This window comes from Lampris incognitus, chromosome 3 (genome assembly GCF_029633865.1).
Source record: "Lampris incognitus isolate fLamInc1 chromosome 3, fLamInc1.hap2, whole genome shotgun sequence".
Taxonomy (NCBI): domain Eukaryota; kingdom Metazoa; phylum Chordata; class Actinopteri; order Lampriformes; family Lampridae; genus Lampris; species Lampris incognitus.
Genome location: NC_079213.1, coordinates 65,604,576 through 65,619,004, shown reverse-complemented (window position 1 = coordinate 65,619,004; position 14,429 = coordinate 65,604,576).

Sequence of the window (14,429 nt, the reverse complement as noted above, 5' to 3'; positions counted from 1 at the left end):
TCTCTTCTTCACCTCTCTCCTGCATTCCCCATTACTTTGGACAGTTGACCCCAAGTATTTAAACTCATACACCTTCATCTCCTCTACTCCTTGCATCCTCACCATTGCACTGTCCTCCCTCTCACTCATGCATATGTATTCTGTCTTGCTCCTACTGACTTTCATTCCTCTTCTCTCCAGTGCATACCTCTACCTCTCCAGGCTCACCTTAAACTGCACCCTACTCTTTTTACAGATCAAAATGTCATCCACAAACATCATAGTCCGCGGAGACTCCTGCCTGATCTTGTCCGTCAACCTGTCCATCACCATTGCAAACAAGAAAGGGCTCAGAGCCAATCCTTGATGTAATCCCTCCTCCACCTTGAACCCATCTCTCATTCCTACTGCACACCTCACCACTGACACACTTCCCACATACATATCCTGCACCACTCCTACATACTTCTCTGCAACTCCTGACTTCCTCATACAATACCACACCTCCTCTCTCGGCACTCTGTCATAAGCTTTCTCTAAATCTACAAAGACACAATGCAACTCTTTCTTGCCTTCTCTATACTTCTCAATCAACATTCTCAAAGCAAACATCGCATCTGTGGTGCCCTTTCGTGGCATGAAACCATACTGCTGTTCGCTGATCATCACCTCTCCTCTTAACCTAGCTTCTATTACTCTTTCCCATATCTTCATGCTGTGGCTGATCAACTTCAATTCAATTCAATTTATTATTATTAAAAACAATGTGCAGGCACATGTTAAACACAGTAAAAGATATCCACAGATCAAGAACAAAAGCTAAAAATAAGTTAAAAAAGGACATATGTACAAAATATTTAAATACATCCACAGATATTCAGTGGGTAGCCAGGTTTCGGTAGGCAACAGCTTGGGGCAAGAAGCTGTTTTTGAGCCTGGTAGTGTGGGCTTTGAGGCTCCTGTTGCACCTCCCAGAGTGCAGGGGGGAGAATAGTCCATGGTTGGGGTTGGGTGGGATCCCTGCTGATGCTGAGACCCCTTCGAAGGCAGTGTTTGTGATAAATGTCTTTTATGGCCTGGGGCTGGGTACTGGTGATATGCTGGGCTGCCATGACGACCCGCTGCAGAGCTTTCTGGTCTACTGAGGTGCAGTTGCCGTACCACACTGAGATGCAGCTGGTCAGGATGCTCTCTATGGTGCAGTGAAAGAAGTTGGTGAGACTTTGGGGGGATAGACGGGTGATCCTCAGCTTCCTCAGGAAATGCAGGCATTGTTATGCCTATGTAGTTGCTACCATTCTAAACATCACCCTTATTCTTGAAAATTGGTACCAGTATACTTCTTCTCCATCAGGCATCCTCTCACTTTCCCAGATTGTGTTAAATGATCTAGTTAAAAACTCCACTGCCATCTCTGCTAAACATCTCCATGCCTCAATGTCATCTAGACCAACCACCTTTCCACTCTTCCTCTTCATAGCTGCCCTCACTTCCTCCTTGCTAATCCACCGCACTTCCTGATTCACTATCCCCACATCATCCAACCCTCTCTTGCTCTCATTTTCTTCATTCATCAGCCCCTCAAAGTACTCCTTCCCCCTTCTCAACACACTCCCCTCACTTGTCAGCAAATTTCCATCTCTATCCTTGATCTCCCTTACCTGCTGCACATCCTTCCCACCTCGGTCCCTCTTTCTAGCCAATTGATACAACTCCTTCCTTCGTGTCTAACCACTCATACAAATCACCATACACCTTTTCCTTTGCCACCTCTTGCTTCACTTTATGCTGCATCTCCTTGTACTCCTGTCTACTTTCTTCATCTCTGTGACTATCCCACTTCTTTGCCAACCTCCTCCTCTGAATAATTTGCTGTACCTTCCTAGCTGTCTCCCTCACTATTTCTGCAGTGGTTGCCCAGCCATGGGGCAACTCTTGACTACCCACTAGTGCCTGTGTTAACTCCTCCCTGAATGCCACATAACAGTCTTCCTTCTTCAACTTCCACCATTTGATTCTTGGCTCTGCCTTCACTCTTTTCCTGTTCTTGGTCTCCAACATCATCCTACAGACCACCACGGTTACTGCGCTAACCAGTCAACTAAACGGACTGGTTAACATAATCACCCATGGTGCGGGCAACCGGGGTTCGCGTCCTGGCTGCGGCGATTCTTGGCTGCCCCCCGAATTTGCTACATTGGTGTCAGAAGTGGGATGGTGAAACCGTGGGCCATTGGAAGCGTGTTTGCCCAGAGGCGTGAGGGAGCTGATATGCTGAAGCACGGGGATGTGCTCCTGAAAGGAGGGGGGTAGTGTAATGACCACGGATGACTAGACTCACTAGCCCTTGGCTAACGGGTCTGACCCTTTCATCGACTGGTTAACATAGTCGCCCGTCATTTGGGCAACCCAAAAACTAGCCTTCTCCAGTGCAGAGAAATAGTCTAAACTTGATTTTTGATTATTGCCAACACGTTTGGTGACAGACGCCATTTCAGAAGCACCATGATTACCACCGAGGCGTTGCAATATTACAGGCATTGGACAGCAGCCATTTGAAATTGTTCAAAAAAATAGTATTAAAGTTGTTAAAATGTTAATTTTGGTGTCAGTCGTTTCTTAACAGACATACTAACACATGTAATGCATCAATATCTCCTTTGGGTAATTATCTTGACAGAATATAGAGTTTAAAAGCCGGCTGTCAATTTGACCACCCATGGTCGTTTTAGGTAGGAGTGAAATCCCGGTCATCCATCCACCCACCCATTATCCTAGCCGCTTATCCTACTTAGGGTCGCGGGATGCTGGAGCCTATCCCAGCAGCCATTGCGAAGCAGGCGGGGAGACACCCTGGGCAGGCCGCTAGGCCATCACAGAGCGAAATCCCGGTCGTTCCAGTGTTAAATCACTTTGTCAGTGTTTATATTGGGGTAACATCAGTGACCAATTTTACATAATGTTAGAGAACATTTCTGTGGTTAATCATCAGTCACACCTAACTTTGTAACACTTTCTATATTAAATGTTTTAGAGATTTAAATCAACATCTTATTATGTAATCAAATGGTTGTTTAATTGCTTAAGTCAAAGATGGAAACAAAATTGAAACTGACATGATTTAATTAATTCTTAGCCAACGAATTACACTCAAACACTATTTTACAATATGTACCCATTTGTAAGATGGATAAGAATAACCCCCCCCCCCAAGTTTAAATACCTCCTCTCCTGCTGAGGAGCACAATCTACACCACAATCAGGTCTGATGGCCTTTTAATTTTCTTCCTGACACCCAAGCGTCTTGACACCTACTTTCACAGACCCTCCACCAACATCAGATCTTTATCTACTGACCAATGTCTGCCTTCCTTCCATCGTCCCCCAACACAATAGACTTTAATGTCCTTTGGCATGCAGTTCAATGAGGATAGTCATAGGGAGGACCCATCGTCTTCCATTCACATGAAGATACAAACATGTTCTCCCCAACACACACACACACACACACACACACACACACACACACACACACACACACACACACACACACACACACACACACACACACACACACACACACACACACACACTTTTTTGGGTGTAGGTATACCTGTGCTAAAGGTAAAATAAGTTCAAATATTCTAAAGTTTTGCCTACTACTGATCACTTCAACAAGATGCTTAAATTTGGTTTCATAAATATCAGGTCATTGTCTACCAAAGCCTTACTAATAAATCATCTGATTCTTGAACATAGTTTCAATATGATTGGGTTATGTGAAACACGTCTGAAACCAAATGTTTTCCATCCCTTAAATGAAGTTTCCCCACCCGACTATACTTGTGCCCATGTAGCTCGGGCATATAGACAAGGTGGGGGTGTTGCGTTAATATATAAATCTATTTTCAATTTGAATTTTAGACTTGAACTTAAATTCCAATCTTTTGGGTCCATCTCCCTCAGCCATGAATAGACTTGACTCAGTCCAGGTTGCGATACTCTATCGACCTCCTGGCTCTTACTCACTGTTTCTCTTTCTTTTTTTCTTTTTTTTTATACACTTACAGAAAAGAAAGAACAAACAAAGAGAAAATATGTACAGGTAGGGAGGGATTTTTCTTTACATCATAATCATTGATTTGTGTAAATAAAATCAGGCCTATGGGGTGTTAGGTATTCAAACCATTTTTTCCCAGTGTAAAGCAAATTGCTCCAATTTATGATTGACAGATGCTGTTATCTTCTCCATTGTATGACTGACCATTGTGATTTCCATCGATGTGTTTAAAGTTGGGCTCTCCATTGATAACCATTTCCTGGTAAGAATCTTTTTACCGGCCACTAGCAGTATGTTCATTAAATATTTATCTCTTTTCAACCATTCTTGAGGTATGAATCCAAAATATATGGTCTTACTTTCTAGGGGTATTTCATATTTAAAAATGCCTTGTTGGGCATTGTGTACCATTCTCCAATCGTCTTTGATAATGGGCAATCCCAGAAAATATTGTAATGATTTGCATTTTGGTTTCCACAGTTTCTCCAGCAAGCAGGGAGGTTACTATCATAATGAGATTTTTAAGAGGGTGTAATAAAATACCTTACCAGGTTTTTACAACTTTACTCTCTCCATTTCTCTTTGACACTATCTAAACTTACTAAAATGCAGCCGTGTATTAGCTGCTCACCATTTACAGCCCATACGTTTCTAGAGTTTTTCTGCAGTAAGGTTGATGAGATCAAAACCAAAATTAGTTATTCAAGTCCAAATACTCCTGCGGATCCTGTCTCAGCAAATTCATACCTAAACAATGAGTTACTGATAGTCCCTGTTATTACAGCTTTTGAGACTATCTCTCTTGATACTTTGACTAAGCTTGTGTCAGCTTCTAAACCAACCACATGCCTACTTGACCCCTTACCAGCAAAACTTTTTAAGCAAATCTGGCCTTTCCTGAGACCTAAAATGCTCGACATTGTTAATGTATCACACTTACTACTGGCACTGTTACCAGCAGTTTTAAGATAACTGTGGTTAAACCTCTATTTAAAAAAATTGAACCTCAATCCAGGGTCTCTTAATAACTATCGACCAGTCTCTAATCTTCCGTTATTTTCTAAAGTACCAGAGAGAGTTGTGTATCAACAATTTTCAACACATATAGAAGAAAACTACATATACAAATCTTTTCAATTGGCTTTCAGGGCCTGTCACTCCACTGAAACTGCTCTGAATCAGAGTGGTGAACGATCTTCTACTAGCTATGGACTGATTCCACTTCTGTGCTTCTACTACTGGGCCTCAGTGGAGCCTTTGACACCATTGATCACTGTGTACTGTTAGAATAAATTGTAATTTTGGTGTCTCCGGCTTAGCTCTCTCTTGGCAGAAATCCTACGTATCTGGAAAAACACTGTCTGCTATAATAATACTGCATCAAAATTTTCTCAGGTTAAATAGGGCGTAACTCAGGGCTCGGTTCTTAGCCCTCTACTTAATTCTCTTTATATTTCATCTCTTGGCCAAATTATACGCAAACATGGAATAAATTTTCATTGCTATGCTGAGGATACTCAGCTATAAGTGCCTATAATAAAAGTGAAAATCAGTAAGTCTGACAATTACCGCTTTGAGGCAGCAAACAGGCTGAATAGGAAATGGTACATTGAGAAAAGGAATGTGTTAAGTAACTGACTTCTGGATAAAATCTATATGAGAAGATACTTGGATGAAATGTTTTCAGAGAAAAGCTGAAATTAGCTTTGGAGGGACTGAATCCATTTGTCTTTACAACTACCTCAGCGAGAAGCACCTACTGTGTGAACAAGCACTATCAGTGCTTAAATTAGGGCAGTGGTTCCTAACCTGGAGTCCACGCACCCCTTGGGGGGGGGGCTCCTGAGAGCCCAGGGGGTGCGCGAGGCTTTGTCTGCTCTGAGGGGGGTGCCTAAGATCACAGGGCGTGCACAAGGCTTTTCTGCTCTGAGGTAAAAGTGCACGTTAAATAAAAGCATCATAACTCACTTACTGGATAATTTATTTTATACAAAAGTCTATATAAAAATATTAAAAAGATACATTTTTGCCCCCCTCCCCTCTAAACTTCAGTTGGGCTACACCTAGTAACCACACCTCTGTGACCCGTCAGTCTGCGCTATCAAACTGTGAGCGGGCGGTGTTGTCAGGTAGCTAGTCAGCTAACAGCTAATGTTAGCTCATCTTTGTTTGTTCCTGCAGTCAGCAGCAGCACTTCATGAATGAAACAAAATGGCTGAGAAATGTAAAAGTGCGGATGACTCAGCGTCAAGAAGGAAAGTAAGGCTTTATTTCCAGAGCCACCTTAACTTTGGTTTTATGGAAGGACGGGATGAGTCTCGGCCAGAATGTGTCATGTGTGGTGAGAAACTACCTCATGACAGCATGAAGCCAAGCAAAATGAAACGACACCAAGAGACAAAACATCAAGAGACTGTTGGTGAAGGTCAGGAATTTTTTGAGAGGAAAAAGCAGGTGGTGCTATCAAGAAGATCCACCGACATCAGAAAAACGTTTGAATGAGCAGGCAGTGATTTGCACAGAGCCATGGAGGCGTCATTTGAGTGTTGGCTATTAACTGCCAAGGCTAAAAAGCCACACACTGTTGGAGAGCAGCTTATCAATCCCGCCTGTCTGAACATTGTAGAGAGGCTGTGTGGCCCACGCGCAGTCGATAAAGTGAAAACTGTCCCACTCTCTGACAACACCCTCAAAGATAGAATTGATAAAATGGCTGGAGACTGTCAGAACCAGCTGCATGAGAAGCTTAGGAATGTTCCCTTTGCCATTCAGTTGGATGAAACGACAACAGTGTCAGACGAGTCTGTGCTCATCGTTTATGTTCAATATGTTGATGGGGATGACTTGAAACAAGACATTCTTATGTCTACCAGTCTAACCACAACAACAAAAGGCCAGGATATTTTTATGGCTGTGGACTCCTGTCTGTCATCCAACAATCTGCCCTACAAGAACCTTGCTGCATGCTGCACGGTTGGGGCTGCTGCTATGATGAGCTTGCTGACCTTCATGCCGACTCAGTGTCAAAGAAATATTTCCAGGAGAACGAACACAAAAAGTTTCGGATAGTAAAAGAACACGCTGTTGCACCCAGACTGGCCAAACACGTAGTTACGAGGGTTATTCTGCCCTTCATTCAGCACTACACGTGTGTGAGACATCCTTCAGTGCCCTTGTAACAATAAAAACAACAGCCTGCAATACACTCCATGTACACCAGGACTTTAGGCTGGCTGTCATAAGCATCACACCTGACATCCCATCCCTGGTCACATGTACACAAGCCCAAGGTGGCCATTAGTTTCTGAATGAACAGGATGGCACAGACTCAGTAAAAAAATGTAAGCAAGAAGTTATTGTTATTGTGTGTGCCAAAATAACACATGCTGCCTGTCAAAAAAACAAACTGTTATTGGTTTATGAATGAACAGGGTGGCACAGACTCAGTAAAAAATGTTACTGTTAGAGCCAAAATAACACACAGGCCTGCTGTCTGTCAAAAAACAGTGTTCACAACTTTACATGATGTGCATGTGGATGTCAGATGACAACAGTATTAATAATTTGATGTTTCAGTGAGCCTGGGTCAGATGACAACAGGCCTACTCTGTTGGGCTGTTAAAAGTAAAAAAAAAAAAATGTTAAGCTTATACAAGACAAGAGACAAACACAGATGTGCTGAGGATGGAAACGAGGCATTTATTGAAGATAAACGTGTAAAAAGCTATAATTGATGTTAATTTTTGCCAATAAATATTTGGAATGTACTGCCTCAACGTGAAGGGATCTGAGTGTTTGACAAACCTAAAATCAGCAATCTTTTCCCACGTTACACTGGTCAAGTAAAACTACCCCAACATGAAGCACTTACTGTCTGTTCAGATCAAGTCAAAGTTAGAGAAGTCATCTTGACATTTATCTTAATAATTCTACTTACTCAAGCTCAAAGTTGTGTTCTGTCAGCAAGAGGTCCTACCATTAGATGTTTCCTTCAGTGAGCTGACCATCCTATATACTTGAAGCATTCACAAGAGTCCCTGTCAGCTTTGTTTACATCCCAAGTTTCAATGTTTGGATGATGAATTTTGTGGCACAAAGACTGAATTGTTTCCAAAACGTTATATTACCTGAGAAGAAAGTTTTACTATTGTTTAAAAACCATAAAAACTATATATTACAAAATGTTTGATGCCTTTATAAATATTGCCCTAAACGTTTCTGGAAATGTCAGTTCTTCCAGCGCAGAATCGAACCCCAACATGATAGGACTTTCTATGATATTTTAAAAGAGTGGCTTAAGTGTAATTCTGAATGTGTTCTAACACTGTGTAAAATGATGTGAATAAAATCAGGATATTGTACAGAAACTCATATATTCCTCTATATAAGGAAATAGTTACATGAATTGTTTTTTTTTTGCAGGGAAGAGTTTAAATTTGCCATGGAGGGACTAAAGCTATGTGTCTTTACAACTACCCCAACATAAAGCACTTGCTGTGTGAAGAACTATCATCAGCGCATAAATCAGGGCAATATCAAGGACACATGTTCAATGCATATAAACTTAGCACAAAAAGTAAGGAGATGTGTGTTTGGTAGATTATTTCTTTGTTGTAACAATGCTTCTTGGCAATAAGTCTTATACCAGGCAGCTGATTGTCAGCACCTGGGGTACCAGAAGCTAAAAACAAGAGTCAGTAGCAACAGCAAAATAAGCTGTTTGGCATTGGCAGAGAAGATTTGACAAATCTTTTCATGGGCGCAACCCACATACTCAGCTCTGCTGCTCATCCCACAAACGCATGTTCCTTACAAATGTGGCACCATTTAAAAGAGAAATAAACAGGCTTTCCAATGGTATAAGATTTATTGCCAAGAAGCATTGTTACAACAAAGAAATAATCCACCAAACACCAATTTCCTTAATTTTTGTGCTAAGTGTAGAATACATATCTGCAGTCTATCAACACAGCCACACCCCAACTTCATAGCAATTTCTACTTTTTCCAGAGATAGTTGCTAAAGTTGAGGTGAAACTCTGATGGAATTGCATGATGAGTGAACAGTAGATATCAGCATTATTCTTTTTGACATATTAGTTTTCAGATGTATGCTAACAGATGTTGACCACAGCTAAGAAAACCCCAAAGAGAAGCACTTATGAAATCAAGACTCATCAATGCCTCAATTTGAAGTGATCCGAGTGTTTCTGACAAAACTGAAATCAGCATAGTCTCCTGCCAAGTTGTGGTGGTCGAGTAAAACTACTCCAACATGAAGCACTTACTGAAGCAAACTGTATAGTCAGCGCTTATATTAGGGTTCTGTCAATGACCAGTTTTTCATCATGGTAGAGGACATTTCATGAGTGTATCAACAGTCACATCCCATCTTTGTAGTGTTTTCCATTTTTTCAAGAAAAAGTTGCATTAGTGGAAGTCCATCCATCCATTATCTGAACCACTTATCCTGCTATCAGGGTCACGAAGATGCTGGAGCCTATCCCAGCAGTCATTTGGCGGCAGGCGGGGAGACACCCTGGACAGGCCGCCAGGCCATCACACACACACACACACACACACACACACAATCACACCTAGGGACAATTTAGTATGGCCGATTCACCTGACCTACATGTCTTTGGACTGTGGGAGGAAACTGGCACACCCGGAGGAAACCCACGCAGACACGGGGAGAAAATGCAAACTCCACACAGAGGATGACCCAGGACGACCCCCAAGGTTGGACTACCCCGGGGCTCGAACCCAGGACCTTCTTGCTGTGAGGTGACCACGCTAACCACTGCGCCACCATTAGTGGTGCTAAGCAGAAAAAATAAAAGATCCGAGTGTGCTTCTGACAAAACTGAAATCAGGATAGTCTCCTTCCAACTTGTAGCGGTCAAGTACACACATATTCAAAACAGGTCAATTTGTCCAGAATTGTGATGCTTATTTAGATGTTTGCAACCTTGTGGCTCATGGACTAAATTGTTTCCAAAAAGTTATATCAACTGAAAAAAGATAAAATTCATTATTGTTTAACATCTATAAAATTCCTGTATATTACAAAATGTGAATGCCATTGTAAAGACTGTCATAACCTTTGCTGAAAATGTCAGCTCCTCCAGCACACAATCAAACCCCAACTTTGGAGCACTTTCTACATTTAATGTTTTAAAGGTGTAAATTAAACTTTTATTATTATTATTACTACCCATCCATCTATTGTCTTAACCACTTAACCTGCTCTCAGGGTTGCAGGGAAGCTGGAGCCTATCCCAGCAGTCACTGGGTGGCAGGCGTGGAGACACTCTGGACAGGCCGCCAGGCCATCACAGGGCCCACACACACACACACACATTCATTCCTAGGGACAATTTAGTACTGCCAATTCACCTAACTTGCATGTCTTTGGACTGTGGGAGGAAACCGGAGCCCCCGGAGGAAACCCACGCAGACACGGAGAGAACATGCAAACTCCACACAGAGGACGACCCGGGATGACCCACCAAGGATGGTCTACCCCGGGGCTCGAACCCAGGATCTTCTTGCTGTGAGGCTACCGCGCTAACCACTGCGCCACCCTACTATTATTATCATCATCATCGCAACTATTCCTGAGTCCTCTGCAAATAGTACAATTGGCCATTTTAATTCTAGTTAATGGTCATGGCTATTTGCATATGAAACTAATCGCTGTTTTCTGTCATTATGCTACTGTATTGTTTATAAGGATGGCGACATTTGACATGCAATTTGTCTAAATAATCATATTCTACTTACTCATGCTCAAATGTGTCTACTTGAAGCATTAAAAAAAGCCCATGTCTTATCTCATTTACGTCCCAAGTTTCAATGTTTGGATGATGAATCTTGCGGCTCAACAACCAAATTTTGTTTCCAGAAAGTTATATCAACTGAGAAAAGAGGAGTCCCTATTGTTTGACAACCATAAAACCACTAATACATGTGAATGCCTTTTTTAATGATTGCGATAAACTTTGCTGAAAATGGCAGTTCCTCCTGGACAGAATCAAACCTGAACTTGATATTAATTTCTACTACATTGGTTTAAGTTGAAGTGTAATTCTGACTAATATTGTGTAAATGACTAATTAAAAAAATTAGGATAAAATGAAGAAACTGATGCAAACCTCTATATGCGGAAGTACAGTGGCTTGCAAAAGTATTCATACCCCTTGAACTTTTCCACATTTTGTCACGTTTCGACCACAAACAAATATATTTTATTGGAATTTTATGTGAAAGACCAACACAAAGTGGCACACAATTGTGAAGTACAAAGAAAAGTATACTTGATTTTAAAAACATTTGACAAATAAAAAACTGAAAAGTGCGGTGTGCAAAAGTATTCAGCCCCCTTGAGTCAACACTTTGTGGAACCGCCTTTTGCTGCAATTACAGCTGCAAGTCTTTTGGGGTATGTCTCTACCAGCTTTGCACATCTAGAGACTGAAATTTTTGCCCATTCTTCTTTTCAAAATAGCTCAAGCTCAGTCAGATTAGATGGAGAGCATTTGTGAACGGCAGTTTTCAGATGTTGCCACAGATTCTCAATTGGATTTAGGTCTGGACTTTGACTGGACCATTCTAACACATGAATATGTTTTATTTTAAACCATTCCATTGTAGCCCTGGCTTTACGTTTAGGGTCGTTGTCCTGCTGGAAGGTGAACCTCCGCCCCAGTCTCAAGTCTTTTGCAGACTCCAACAGGTTTTCTTCCAAGATTGCCCAGTATTTGGCTCCATCCATCTTCCCATCAACTCTGACCATCTTCCCTGTCCCTGCTGAAGAGAAGCACCCCCAGAGCATGATGCTGCCACCACCATGTTTGACAGTGGGGACGGTGTATTCAGAGTGATGTGCAGTGTTAGTTTTCCGCCGCACATAGCGTTTTGCATTTAGGCCAAAAAGTTCAATTTTGGTCTCATCTGACCAGAGCACCTTCTTCCACATGTTTGCTGTGTCCCCCACATGGCTTTTGGCAAACTGCAAACGGGACTTCTTATGGTTTTCTTTTAACAATGGCTTTCTTCTTGCCACTCTTCCATAAAGGCCAGATTTGTGCAGTGCATGACCAATAGTTGTCCTGTGGACAGATTCCCCCACCTGAGCTGTGGATCTCTGCAGTTTGTCCAGAGTCACCACAGGCCTCTTGGCTGCATCTCTGATCAGTGCTCTCATTGTTCGGCCTGTAAGTTTAGGTGGACGACCGTGTCTTGGTAGGTTTGCAGTTGTGCCATACTCTTTCCATTTCCGGGTGATGGATTGAACAGTGCTCCGTGAGATGTTCAAAGCTTGGGAAATCTTTTTATAGCCTAACCCTGCTTTAAACTTATCCACAACTTTATCCCTGACCTGTCTGGTGTGTTCCTTGGACTTCATGATGCCGTTTGCTCCCCAATATTCTCTTAACAAACCTCTGAGGCTGTCACAGAACAACTGTATTTTTACTGAGATTAGATTACACACAGGTTGACTCTGTTTAGTCATTAGGTCAACATTCGATCATTCAGCAATCATCAGGCAACTTCTGAAGGCAATTAGTTACACTCAGAGAAAAGGGGGCTGAATACTTTTGCACACCGCACTTTTCATTTTTTTTATTTGTAAAAAAAAATTAAAATCATGTGTAATTTTCTTTGTACTTCACAATTGTGTGCCACTTTGTGTTGGTCTTTCACATAAAATTCCAATAAAATATATTTATGTTTGTGATCGTAACGTGACAAAATGTGGAAAAGTTCAAGGGGTATGAATAATTTTGCAAGCCACTGTAGTTGGATGAACACTTTTGCAGAGAAGAGTTTAAATTTGCCTTGGAGGGACTGCTTAAAATAGGGCAATGTCAAGAACACATTTTCAATGCATATGGAGCATATCTGAAGTCTGTCAACACAGTCACACCCCAATTTCATAGCACTTTCTATTTTTTCCAGAGTTGCTTAAGTGGTGGTGAAACAGAATTGTATTATTTGTGAACAGTACATAGCAGCATTATTGTTTTTGAAATATTCGTTTTCAGATGTACGAAAATAGACGTTGACCACAACCAAGAAAACCCCAGAGAAGCACTTATGAAATCAAGACTCATCAATGCCTCAATTTGAAATGATCCGAGTGAGTTTGACAAAACTGAAATCAGCATAGTCTCCTTCCAAGTTGTGGTGGTCAAGTAAAACTACCCCAACATGAAGCACTTACTGAAGTAAACTGTATAGTCAGTGCTTATATTAAGGCAATATCAATGACCAATTTTACATAATGGTCGGTGACATGTCTGCGGTTTATCATAAGTCACACCCCAACTTTGTAGCCCTTTCCACTTTTTCTCGAGAAAGCTGATGAAATGGAAGGGAAATTTGTTTTGCATTGTATGATGCGTGCGGACAACCTGTAAGAGAAGCACTTGTGAAATCGTGACTTAGCATGGCCTCAATGGGAAGGCATCTGAGTGTTTGACCAACCTAAAATTAGCACATTCTTCTCCCATGTTGCACTGGTCAAGTAAAACTAGCCCAACAGGAAGCACTTACTGTCTGTTAAGATCAAGTCAATGCTAAAGTTAGGGGGGTCATCTTGACATCTTAATAATTCTATTTTACTTACCCAAGTTCAAAGGTGTGTTTTGTCAGCAAAAGGTCCTTCAATGAGTTTCAACGTCTGGATGATGAATCTTGTGGCTCAATGACCAAATTGTTTACCAACCATAAAACCACTATTACAATATGTGAAAGCTTTTGCAAAGATTGCCATGAACTTTGCTGAAATGATCAGTTCTTCCAGCCCAGAACCAAACCCCAACTTGACAGCACTTTCTACTATATTGTAAAAGAGCTTTTTAAATGGAAGTGTAATTCTGGCCAATATTGTGTAAATGGCACACACATTAGAATAAAATTCAGAAACTTATATATTCCTCTATATAAGGAAAGTTGGGTGAACAATTTTTTAAAAATTTTTTGAGGGGAAGAGATTAAATTTGCCTTGGAGGGACTGAAGCTGTGTCTTGAAGCACTTACTGTGTGAACAAGCATTGTCCGTGCTTAAAATATCAAGGACACATTTTCAGTCCATATGGAACACATATTTGAAGTCTATCAACACAGACACACCCTGACTTCTACTTTTTCCAGAGTTGCTAAATTTGAGGTGAAACTGATTGAATTGCATTATGAGTGAACAGTAGATAAGCATTATTGTTTTTGAAATATTTGTTTTCAAATGTACAATAATAGATCTGTTGACCACAACTAAGAAAACCCCAAAGAGAAGCACTTGTGAAAAATCAAGACTCATCAATGCCTCAATTTGAGGTGATCTGAGTGCGTTTCTGACAAAAGTGAAATCAGCATAGTCTCCTTCC